This window comes from Mustela nigripes, chromosome 12 (assembly GCF_022355385.1).
Source record: "Mustela nigripes isolate SB6536 chromosome 12, MUSNIG.SB6536, whole genome shotgun sequence".
Classification (NCBI taxonomy): Eukaryota; Metazoa; Chordata; class Mammalia; order Carnivora; family Mustelidae; genus Mustela; species Mustela nigripes.
In genome coordinates this window covers 89,306,160-89,319,172 of record NC_081568.1, presented here as the reverse complement: position 1 = coordinate 89,319,172, position 13,013 = coordinate 89,306,160, and the positions used below count along the sequence as shown (strand labels likewise).

Genomic DNA, 13,013 nt, shown 5'->3' with positions numbered 1-13,013 from the left:
AGCATTTTTGAGATAAAAACTGATGAGGTGTTTGCCTGGTTGCAGTCCTACTGTATGAAGGAGGAAAAGAAAATGGTTGAGCTCTGTCAGGAAACTCACAGCGAGGGCCAATAGTTTTTACTTCTTAAGAAAGAGTAATATACTGTTGTCATTTTTAAACAAAAATGTACAACTTTTGTGGTAGAGAAGAATGTAAATTTGACATTTACTGTTCAGAGTAAATCTACTACTCTGGATATGCCTTCATGAACAGTCAAGTTATGGGAGAGGTATTTTCATTTAGAAAGCTAATTTCCTTTCATAGAAGGGACAGGTTTTTGTAGGACTATTTGTTATTTGTGACATGACAAATGAATATGGTAACTTTATCATTCTCTGAAATGTGTTCCTATTCTTCACATAGATCTATACTTCAGAATTTACAGTATCAAAAAAGCAGGGTAGAAAGGAAAAACAATCCACATTATTGCTATAGGTCTTTTTTATATTATTCCTTTCTTGTTGGATATCAGATTTTCCTGTTGCTATGGTGATTGTTCCATAAATATCATTGCATTATTGTCAAACTATTTTAATGGCCATATCATTGTATCAGTATCATGCTCCGTTATGTAAATTTATGAGCGGTTGCATACTCTTTTTCCTGAGTACTGTGGGGTTTAGCCATCTTTTCCTTGCCTTCTCTTCCCTTTCTCCTCTTCCCATCTTATTTTCTTCTTAAAAGTATGGTTGCTGCCATAGTGTCCTTATAAAATATTTGAATAATGTGCCTGATCTTACAGTACTTTAAATTTTAAGATTCTGTAGGTTTTCTGATAAGGAACAAAACACAACAAACTCTAAACCATGTGCATAAGAATGAGTGTTTTTAAAGAGAGATTAATATTGGGAACAGATGAAACGATTAGGCCTGTTACTGGAGTTTGAGACCACTGGTCGTCTTGGTATTTTGTGTTCAACCAAAGAGGATCGAGGGCTTCTGTCCTTTTGAACATCATGTCTAATGACAAATGCTTGCTGCTCTTTAATATGCAAATGGACTCCCTGAACCGATTCTCATTTTAGCCACTTACTACCATCATGCCACTGGTAAAATAAGTATTCTAAGAATTGTATTTTTAAAATTTATTTATTTATTTTGGAGACAGAGTGAGAGAGAGTGTGCGAGTAGGGCGGAGGGTCAGGAGAGGAGAGTGTGTCTTAAGAAGACTCTGCGCTGAGCTAAGAGCCTGATGTGGGGCTTGATCACACAATCCTGAGATTGAACCTGAGCTGAAACCAAGAGTTGGACACTTAACCAACTGAATGACCCAAGTGACCCTAAAGACTGGATTAAAAATTACTTCTTAGGTTTTCATCTCATTTTTCATTTTCATAATGTTCTGTGGTAAAAATGATCTGGTTTGGAAACCCAAGTACTTGGAACGTTTTTTAGAAAATAAATTCCTATTTGAATCAGTTGTGTTCATGTATTACTGGTCCATTATGCCACCATTGTCCATTTTGATCTCAGCTAGGAATTAAAGCTGATTATTTCCAAGTTGATATCAGAATCGGCCACCCTCTAAAATATTACTTATACAGGGTTTAGAGAAAGATGGACAGAATGGAGAATTTATGGCAGTTTGGTATCAGTAAGAATAATGTGTGTAGATTGTCAAAGTGTATTAACCTTCCCTGATGCAGTCCTTCTCAAGTGAACATGTATAAGATAGTCTTCACTGAAAACCATTTATTTTAAATCCTATTTAGTCAAAGAAGAAGCAGAAATGTTCTATTTCTCTCCTAGATTATCATAACTTGATCACTATATGATTAACAAAAATCATCTGGTATAGCAATCCTGTTAAAGTCTGTGGTAAAGGGTAATCTGTATATGGGTATGTACAAGCCAGACACATAGGTTGAATCTCAGTGGGGTTGACTCATTTCTTCAAACCTTTTGACTTACTTGGATTACAGTAGAATGCTACTAGATAAGTAAGTAATAAAGTAGATAATCAGTCTACTTTGTATAGAAGCTAAAAATTCTACAGCACTTTTAGTGGAATTGACTTTTAGTTTAATAATTGTATTTTTTGAGGTTTATTCCTTTACTTCTAGAATGAGATATCTCAGCCTGATGCAAAACCTGTGACCTTGAGAGCCATTAGTCACTGATAGTGAAGCAAAACATCTGAGAGTTCTTAAAGGAAAAGAAAAATTTTTTTTTGAACTAAAATGATTTCATTTGGGTCAGCAGTCTGGCCTAACAACATGACTGTATAGTAATTCATCTTCATTTCCAAAATGGCAGTTTCTTTCTTTCTTTTTTTTTTTTTTTTTTAAGATTTTATTTACTTATTTGACAGACAGAGACCACAGTAGGCAGAGAGAGAGGGGGGAAGCAGGCTCCCTGCTGAGCAGAGAGCCTGATTCGGGGCTCAATCCCAGGACCCTGAGATCATGACCCGAGCTGAAGGCAGAGGCTTACCTCACTGAGCCACCCAGGCGCCCCCAAAATGGCAGTTTCTTATTAAGACCAGAATTTGGCTGACTCTTAAATGGGGTGAATGAGGTCTAGCATCCTTCACTCACACTCCACATATACCCTGGAACCCAGTGAGCTGTGTAGCCTGCCATAATTTGCCATATCGAGGAAAAAGGGAGACAGAGGAAGCACAGAAGGATGGGGGATGGTGTTAGGACAGTTGGGTGATTGTGGGTTGATTAATGTTAAAATCTAAAGTCCTGCATTAGTGATCTCTGCGCCAAAGGAATATCTGTCTCTGATTGATAGATACATCTGGTTTGACCCTTGTATTTTAAAAAGAAAACTTAAGGGGCGCCTGGGTGGCTCAGGGGGTTAGGCCTCTGCCTTCGGCTCAGGTCGTGATCTCAGGGTCCTGGGATCGAGCCCTGCATCAGGCTCTCTGCTCAGCGGGGAGCCTGCTTCCCCCTTCTCTCTCTCTGCCTGCCTCTCTCCCTACTTGCGGTCTCTCTCTCTCTGTGTCCAATAAATAAATAAAAAAACTTTTAAAAAATAAAAAAAGAAAAGAAAACTTAATTAATTTGCAAACTTGAAAAACAGGAAACTTACCTAAGAATTTATGACTCTTTGAAGAGAAAAACTGGCATATCTGGCAGTTCTGCTCTTGAATTTTCCTGGGCACAGACAGCTGCGTCTCTGTAGCTAGAGCCACCACTAGAAGGAGCAAGTGTTCCAGAGACGTGAACTCCGATTTGCAACCTCATCGATGCTTGCCACTGCTTCTCAGACTCTCAAGCCCAGTTCCCAATGACTCCCTTTGCTCATTTATTCCTTTTGTCTGCTCCTGCAGGCAGTTGGGCTTCTGGCTCCTGGTTTATTTGCGAGGTGGCTGCAAAATGGAGTAGCTCTTTGCTGTTTCCTACTTCCTAAATGTGTAGTTTAGAAAATGCCAGAATTGAAATTCACCAGGTTGATTGTACACGGAATATCCAACTGAATAGTTGAGATCTTCTGGGTTTTTTAATTTGGAAAATCTTATAAGGGTAGATTTTCCATTCTTTGGTTCTTTTGTCTAATGACTTCTCGGAGATCATCTTTGCCTTATTACCTTTGCTCTTATGTTCTTCACATTATCTCAAGGTCCTCATCCCACTGTAATTCTTAAGGGAAAACAATCCCCCCCCCCCCAAGAGTTCCTAGTTGGTGTGCTTGACCAGACAGAGGGCTCTTGTCCATGTTAGTGCAAGGTTCTTGCTGGTGGTACTCTCTGCTCTCAGATCCCAGGGTTTATGGCTGGAGCTTTTAAGATATAGATAGCCAAGTTAAGGATGTTGAATCACCTCCAAATAAAATGATTGCTGTTATATCAAGGTTGTCAGAGTAAAGTGGGGTTAGGTACCCCTTAATGATGGAAATTTAGGGAAATTATAGATATTCCTTGGCTATAACAAAATACCTAAGCTAGTTATAAATATACTAGTAATCACTAGAATAACTGAAAAAACTTTTGGGGAAAAATATGAAGACCATTCTCATACCATTCATCAGGATAAATTCCAGCTGAATTAGAGAATTAAATGTAAAAAATGCAAATCTAAAATACAGTTGATACTTATCTGCTGTTGGGTGGGTGAAACATTTTCTCAGCATAAAAGCAAAGAAGTCATAAAAATGCTATAGCAGTTTGGAACTCTTAATGTAGGAAAGGGCATCATCTTGTACGTGGGTGAATCTGTGCCTACTTTTAAGCAATTCACAAAGGCTACTTGTTTGCCTTTTCTTCAAAGCCTCTGGAGAAGTAGTCCCTCTTGCTATGTCTTTCTTTAGGCGGGGAGTCCTTGCCAACTGTTCTGTAGTCTGAATTCTTTTGCCTTAATATAAACCTTTCCTTTTTATATCTCTTCTTATTGAAAATGAAGCAGGACCCCCCGCCCCCCCTCAACTTTGGTTGTTCGAAAGCTACCAGTGAACCTTTTCGAGTCCTTGAGTCTCTTATTCACTGGCGGAACAGACATGGTCTCATTGGCCTTTGAAGAAAATCTGGGCCCTCTTAAAAGTCTTATTTGAAGCTCCCACAAGGGATAGCTTATTGATAACATTACATATCTTAGTGGAAACATCAGGCAGGTCTACTTTGCAAAAAATAAAAATTTGTGTTTGGGGTGATTTCAGAGTGGAAATCTGATGTAATCATTGGAGAATGGGAAGGACAGTGACAAAGGTAGGGGTCCCACAAAGCACTGAGAACTCTCAACCTGTCATGTGGTCTTCATGGCTGAGGTGTCACTTAATATCTAATAATACAGGACATTATTTTAGTTGTGTTTATTTTTATCATAAGGAATAGCTGGGTTTCTTTGAGTATTTGATTATTTACTCACTTATCCTCCTTCAATACAGCTAAATAATGGAGTGTTTCCCTGATGGAAAAAAGTCTTACAAGTGAATTATGTAAGTTCTTTGGTGGATTGTTTATTATTTTTTCATTATTTTATTCTTATTTCACCAATGGAAACATCACAAAACTCCAGTAACTTGGTTTGTTGACCTAAGTGTACCCACTTCGATGAGTCACTCCACCTTTTGAGACCCTGGTTTTCTCATTGGTAAATGGCAGTAATGCCTGTCATGCTTCTAGATTTCAAAATGTGAAAACTAATGCAATGGGTTACGCTTATTTACCTACTAAGTTTCATTCTTTTGTTCCAAAAAAATATAGAAAATTGGACCAATGTATAAATTAAGATAGGGCAATCATATGTTGCTATCTGGCCATGTCTTCTCTCAGACGATAGCAAGATATTTTTTTATGTGAAACTACTTGTGATAGACCTTTATAATCTGTAATTGGGGTAAGGACTCGTATATCATTCTGAAATACGAGAAACAAGTTACTTCATTACAGAATGTCCTTGTCATTTTCTTGAAAAGGAAGATATATAAAAATACTGATTTTTATGGTGATGTTGAGATTATAGAAATAATGAGAGACAAAAAATTATTGTTAGCTTTTATTGAGCAAAATGAAATTAATCCAAAGAATAAAATATTAACCACATTGAAACTCTTTGGTTATAAAATGAGAGAGAATGTTAATGTCCTTCAGAAGTTCTTAAAACCTAAAACACCCCCCATGAATGTAAAAAACTGCAAGAAGCTCTTTAAAATCAGCCATAGTTTTTGATCTTGAAGAATCCAAAGGTACTTGTTGAAGATGTGTTTGAGTTCAACAGTAGACTGGCACGTGTTAATTTATTTTTTATTTTTTTTAGAAAATTTTATTTATTTATTTGACAGAGAGAGAGGGAGAGGACAAGCAAGGAGAGTGGGAGAGGGAGAAGCAGGCTCCCTGCTGAACAGGGTGCCTGAGGCAGGCTGGATCCCAAGACTGTGGGATCATGACCTGACATGAAGACAGCCAGCGCTTAACTGAGCTACCGAGGTGCCCAAGGAGGCCTTCTTTGTTATCATTTGTAATTTAAAACTAAGTTCTCTTGCAGTCATTTTTCCCAGGTTCTCCAACATGCTTTCATCAGTAAGCTTTTACCAAAAGAAAAAGAAAAGATTAGGTAATGGTCAGCAATGAGAAAGAAGTTAGGAAACAGAAACAGAGAAGTCAGATTAAACTATTTTTGAGAATCTAAGTATTCCTATATGTGTTTGAACTGAGGAAAGCATTATGTAGCATTCCAAGATTCAAAAGCAGATCTAGAAGTGAGTCCTGCTTTGACATTTCAGCAGATTGAAAAATAACATCTTTGGGACTGGATGCCAAGGACTGAAGTATTACAAGCACATCAAACCTCAACCTTTTCCCCATACACCTTCCTTTTGATCATATTCATACCGCTTCATGGAGCACCAGTGTGCTAAGGATCTTGGCTCCTTACCTTCATCATGGGTCTGTCTCCCGCGCTCAGACCCAGGATTTCTGTCTGGCTCTAGTTCTGTATTCCTGGATATTTGTTCTATAAGAGCCTTGGTTTAAACTCAGTAGTTTGGCCACTGTTTCAGAAGTTGTATTTTAGATATGAATTCTATGTAGCAGGACAGTATTAAACAAAGAAAAAGACAGAATAGTGTACAAATATTGGAGTACATTGTATATAGTAAGAGTTGGTAATTTTATACACTTTTTTGTTTTAGTTAAATACCTATGTATTTTAAAAAAATACCTATGTATTTGCACATATATTGTGATGTAACATATGTATTTTAATTTTAGTTGTAGTAAGAAAATTTTGAAAAGAACACTGCTCTAAATTTCATCTCTATATAACATGGTGATTATGAGGGTTTAATAACTGAGAAGATCTCTCAGAAAGTATACTGCTCAAATATTATTATTAATTTTAGTTCATTGTCAAAGATGCTTTTACTACCAATGGTTTGTACTTTACACTTAGTTAAAACCTTTTTTACCTATGGATCGTATTTTCTAGAGTTACATTCAGTTTTTCATTCCTTTGTGTGGTGCAATTAGCATTTTCAAGTGGTTTAGAAGTTTCTTCAGGGATACACTGCATTGTATTTTTACTTAATGAGAGAGAAATGAGGAATGGTTATCACCTGACTTTCATTTTGAACTCTCAAGGAAATGGTTTTATGGACCCTCTTTGATATAAAGGAGCTAGTTTCAGATTTCACTATGTTGCGAACTTCTCTATTCTTTTTACTCTCTAATTCTTGCCCCCCAGTTGAAAAATGCAGAGTGGTATTCTGTTCCACTATCTACCTGTTCGATATTTGTGCATATTCTTTGAGCCAACCTTTCTTCTTGTAGGAATTTATCCTTAGGAAATTATTGGCACATGGACAAAGCGGGTCATAGCATGGTATTTAGGTGTGCATGCCCCTGGTGTGTGCAGGCTCACATCACACTCTGTCACTAAACAGCTGTGTGACTTGGGCAAGTGACCTCATCTCTTTAAGCCTCACTTTCTTTTTCTGTAAATGGGAATAATGATTATTATCTCCCTTACACAGTTGTTAGAAGGATTAAACGAGACAGTATTTGGGATTTAGAACACTGTTCAGTGCATAGTAAAATGCTGAATAAATGTTAACTATTTTCTTCATCATAGAAATTAGTTTTCTTATTATAAATGTTAGCTGCTATTATGATAATTTTTTATTCATTCTAATTTTTTTTTAAAGATTTATTTATTTATTTATTTATGTGACAGAGAGAGATCACAAGCAGGCAGAGAGGCAGGCAGAGAGAGAGAGGAGGAAGCAGGCTCCCTGCTGAGCAGAGAGCCCGATGCGGGCCTCCATCTCAGGACCTTGAGATCATGACCTGAGCCGAAGGCAGTGGCCCAACCCACTGAGCCACCCAGGCGCCCTATTCATTCTAATTTTTAATGGTGGAAAGATAAACTCCAAAAACCACTATCAAATAAAATTCTTTTGTGTAGTGGAAGATCTTGTCCTCAAGTGTTACAGTATTTTGTGAAATTCGTATGCTTTTACGTGTAGTAGAACTATTCACTGTCATCAAGATTAATGGCATGGAAGCGCTGCATATCACTACATTCTACAAACAAAGATTTTGTTTTATTTTTAATCTATTTTTATTTGGCACATATAATGATGTGATAAACGGGCACAGTTTAATGTCTTTGGGACTAGATTCTTCCCCTTGTTTATAGTATCTATGTTTCTAATACTAAGGGAATTCTAGGTGTACTACTTTTTATGCTATTGCCTCTTTGAACATTCAAAAATATTTAAAAATAATTTAAAAATATTAAAAAGAATAATAAAGTAGTTCCCTGCCAGTTTCCCAGTATTCTACTGATTAATATTTTTGTGAGTACAAGTTGTAACTTTGATATGGTTGAGAAATGCTGTTAGTTTATGTCTGCTTTATTCCGTAGGTTCAGTGTTTTTTTAAAATATAGGTTTACTTAATGACTACCTAGGGCTTTAAGGCTTTTTCCCCAGGCTCCAGGAAATTTTGCCGGTTAGATTACTTATGATATAACACAAAGACACTAGATGGCTGCTAGATAAACTTTTTTAAACATAATCCAAAATTAAAACTTTTTTATTTAGGACTTATGTAGTAACCAAGAAAAATACATCTGTACATGTTAATAAAGGATATGGACTATGGTATTCATTTAAAAGTGTAATGTTTTAAAGAACAATTGATAATTGCTGACCATTCAATTTTAACACTAAATTAAAATGAAGAAGACTTTGTTGAAAGGGGGTTTGTAATTATGTGTTGATATTTATGTGTGTAAAGGAAGATTAGAATATAGTTGTGAATCCCAGCTGTATTCCTGGGTCAAGTCTTAACTACTTTGGCACAGACAATGAATAGTTTGACCATTTTTTAAAAAGTTAAACTTCAGTTGTCATGTGAGTTAGTATGTCCACTCTTAGGTGTATACAAAACAGTTGACAACATATGTCACCCAGCAACTAAATATTCATAGCAACATTAATCATAATGACCAGAAAGTGGAAAGAACAGAAATGTCCATCAAATGAAAAATGAAAAAAAGATAGCATATCCATACAATAGAATGGTTTGCAATTTTCAAAAGGAATGAAAGGCTGTTACATGCTATAACATGATTGAAACTTGAAAACATTATTCTAAGTGAAAGAAGCCAAATAAAAATGTTTTATATGATTCCATTTATATGAAATGTTCAGAACAGGCAAATCTGTGACAGTGGTAGTGTTTTCCCGGGGCTGAGGGAAAGAGAGAATGGGGAGTAACTGCTAACTCATATGGAGATTTCTTTTTGGAATGACAGAAATATTCTGGAATTAGATAGTGGTGATGGGCATAACTTAATGAATATACTAAAAATTGCTGAATTGTACACTCAAAAAAAGATAATCTCATAATAAAAAAAAGAATTTCACTGAGTGGGATTCGGAACAGAGTAGACACTGCCGAAGAAAAAGATCAATGAACTTCCATATACAGCAATAAAAGCTGTAAAGAAAGCACAGAGAGAGCAAATCCAGGAAAAGAAAACACAATAAAACAACAGGCATCAAACACAGCCCCACTGACATGTAGGACAACGTCAAGTAGTCTGATAGACATGTAATTGGAATCCTGGTGGAAGCCCTAAAAACTAGCTCATGAATTTTTCTTTCTAACCCCATCCCCATCATTCTTAGAGCACTTTCTTACTTTCTGGCACGAAAAGCTCTTCTTGTTCATTCCCTTACACCAGTTAAAATGGCAAAAATTAACAAGACAGGAAACAACAAGTGTTGGTTCCTTAAGAATTCTTGGTTTCTTTGAGTAGAGAATGAGATATAGAAGCCAAGATTTAGTGCTTGATGTGTTCATTGTTATTGGAAATATTGTTTGTAGATAGAATTCTCCTGTTTGCTATAGAATCCCTCACTTCCTCCATAATTATGGAACTTCTGTGATTGTTCATCGATGCTGTGACATACTCATCCATGTTTATGTGATCTGAGTCTGACATTCCAAGTGATCAACCGCGGGAACAGCATCAGCTGCTCCAGCTACTCCCCCTCAGAGTCCTCCAAACATGGCTTAAGACCCTGGATTGGCCTTTTGCTTCATGTCACAAGGTCAAAACACGGTTGGGGCTTTTTAATTTTTGCAATCTGAGGTGTGTGAAAAGTAGTTTTGTTGCTGTTTATTGGTCATGTAGGTTTCTTCTTGGGTGAAATACTTTTTCTGTCCTTTATTCATTTTTTCTTTTGTTTGTTGTTTTTTTGGGGGGCCTTCTAAAAATATATTTTAGATACTATTTCATTATACCTTGTGTCTTACAAATACCATTTCCTAGTTTGTGGCTTCTCTTTAGGTTTTAATCAAAAGGTAAAAACCTTTTATGTTTTATTTTGGTCAAATTTATTGTGTATCTTTAAGAAATCTTTCAGACACAAAGAGATTCTGTAATTCCAAGATTTTTAAGGGTTTTTTTTGTGTGTGTTTGGGTATCTAATTTCTCTTGATTCATTTAATTTATTTTTAAATTGACTGAATTAATCAAAACCACATTGAGATACTAACTTATATCAGTTGGAATGGCAAAAAATAACAAGACAGGAAACAAGTGTTGGCGAGGATGTGGAGAAAGGGGTACCCTTTTACAGTGTTCGTGGGAATGCAAGTTGGTGCAGCCACTCTGGAAAACAGTATGGCGGTTCCTCAAGATGAGCCACCCAGATAACCCAATAATGTACCCATTTTAAGTACAGTTCAGTGAGTTTTGATGAATGTATACTAGTGTAATTACTATTGCAGTTAAGGTAACAAACCCTTTCCATTACCCCTGAAGATTCTTTTTTTTTTCCACTTTTTTTTATTATGTTCAGTTAGCCATTGTATAGTACATCATAAGTTTTTGATGTAGTGTTCAATGATTCATAAAACACCCAGTGTTACTAGAGCATATCATGCTTAGCAAAATAAGTCAAGCAGAGAAAGACAACTATCATCTGATCTCCCTGATATGAGGAAGTGGTGATGCAACATGGGGGCTTAAGTGGGTAGGAGAAGAATCAATGAAACAAGATGGGATTGGGAGGGAGACAAACCATAAGTGACTCTTAATCTTACAAAACAAACTGAGGGTTGCTGGGGGGAGGGGGGTTGGGAGAAGGGGGTGGTGGGGTTATGGACATTGGGGAGGGTATGTGCTTTGGTGAGTGCTGTGAAGTGTGTAAACCTGGCGATTCACAGACCTGTACCCCTGGGGATAAAAATACATGTTTATAAATTAAAAAAAAAAAAAAACAAAAAACAAAAAAACCACCCAGTGTTCATCACTAAATGTGCCCTCCTTAGTGCCCATCACCTGGTGACTCCATCCCCTCCTCCCTCCCCCCACCAAAACCTTCAGTTTGTTTACCAAATTCCATAGTCTCTCATGGCTCATCTCCCTCCCCAATTTCTCCCCCTTCAGTTTTCCATCCCTTCCCCTATGGTTCTCTGCACTATTCCTTATATTCCACATATGAGTGAAACCATAGAATTGTTTCTCTGCCTGACTTATTTGACTTAGCATAATCCCCTCCAGTTCCATCCAAGTCGATGCAAATGGTAGGTATTTATTCTTTCTGATGGCTGAGTAATATTCTATTGTATATATGAATCACATCTTTTTTTATCCATTCATCTGTTGAAGGGCCTTTCAGTTCCTTCCACAATTTGGCTATTGTGGACATTACTGCTATGAACACTGGAGTGCATGTGCCCCTTCTTCTCATTAAACCTGTATCTTTGGGGTAAATACCTAGTAGTGCAATTGCTGGGTCATAGGGTAGCTCTCTTTTTAATGTCTTGAGGAAACTCCATCCTGTTTTCCAGAGTGGTAGTACCAGCTTACCTTCCCACCAACAGTGTAAGAGGGCTCCCCTTTCTCCACATCCTCACCAACACTTTTTGTTTCCTGTCTTGTTAATTTTTGCCATTTTAACTGGTGTAAGGTAATATCACATTGTGGTTTTGACTTGTATCCTGCCACATTGTTGAAAGGCATTCTTTAGTAGGATGTTCTTTAACTTCCACGTGTTTCAATTCCTTCCAAATTTTTTCTTGTGAGTTCCAGTTTCAAGGCACTGTGGTCAGATAACATGCAGGGAATAATCTCAGTCTTTTAGTATTGGTTGAGACCTGATTTGTGACCAAGTATGTTATCTATTCTGGAGGAAGTTCCTTGTACATTCAAGAAGAATGAGTATTATGTTGTTTTAGGGTGGAATCTTCTATATGTATCTACAAAGTCCATCTGGTCCACTGGGTCATTCAAAGCTCTTGTTTCTTTGTTAATCTTCTGCATAGATGAACTGTCCATTGCTGAGAGGTCTCCTAGTATTAATGTATTATTATCAATATGATTCTTTATTTTGGTTAACAGTTGGCTTAGATAGTTGGCTGCTCTCATGTTGGGGGCAGAGATACTTAAAATTGTTTCTGTGGGATAGTTTTAAGTATGATAATAGTGTTCCTTTACATCTCTTAGTACAGTCTTTGGTTTAAAAATCCAACTTGTCTGATATGAGAATTGTTACCCCAGCTTTCTTTTGAGGTCCATTTACATGATGAATTGTTCTCCATCCCCTTACTTTCAATCTGGAGGTGTTTTTAGGCTCAGAAGGAGTCTCTTGTAGGCAGTATATGGATGGATCCTGTCTTTTTATCCAATCTGAAACCCTGCCATTTAATTTTTCAGGCTGTTCACGATGAGAGTAACTATTGAAAGATAACAATTTAGTGCCATTGTATTGCCTGTGAAGTCCCTGTTTCTGTAGATTATCTCTGTTACTTTCTCGTCTATATTACTCTTGGGGTCTTTTTTCTTTTATAGAACCCTCCCCTCTCTGGCTGCCTTGGTGGTCATATATCTTTCACTTCCTACCTGTCCTTGTTGTCTCTCCATCCATTCTGAATGACATCCTTGCTCGATTAAAGTATTCTTGGTTGCATGTTCATCTCATTTAGTACCCTATTATGTCTTGCCAGGTCTCTATGGACAGGTATAATGTTATTCTGATATTCCTCCCTCCATAGGTAAGACATCTCTTACCC

At 37.0% G+C, this 13,013-nt stretch overlaps 1 protein-coding gene across 1 annotated transcript in view; it reads left to right on the top strand.

Annotated features, from left to right (window-relative positions):
• DEPDC1B (DEP domain containing 1B) overlaps positions 1-13,013 on the top strand; it is an 80,125-nt gene that overhangs the window by 50,014 nt on the left and 17,098 nt on the right. The window lies entirely within an intron of this gene.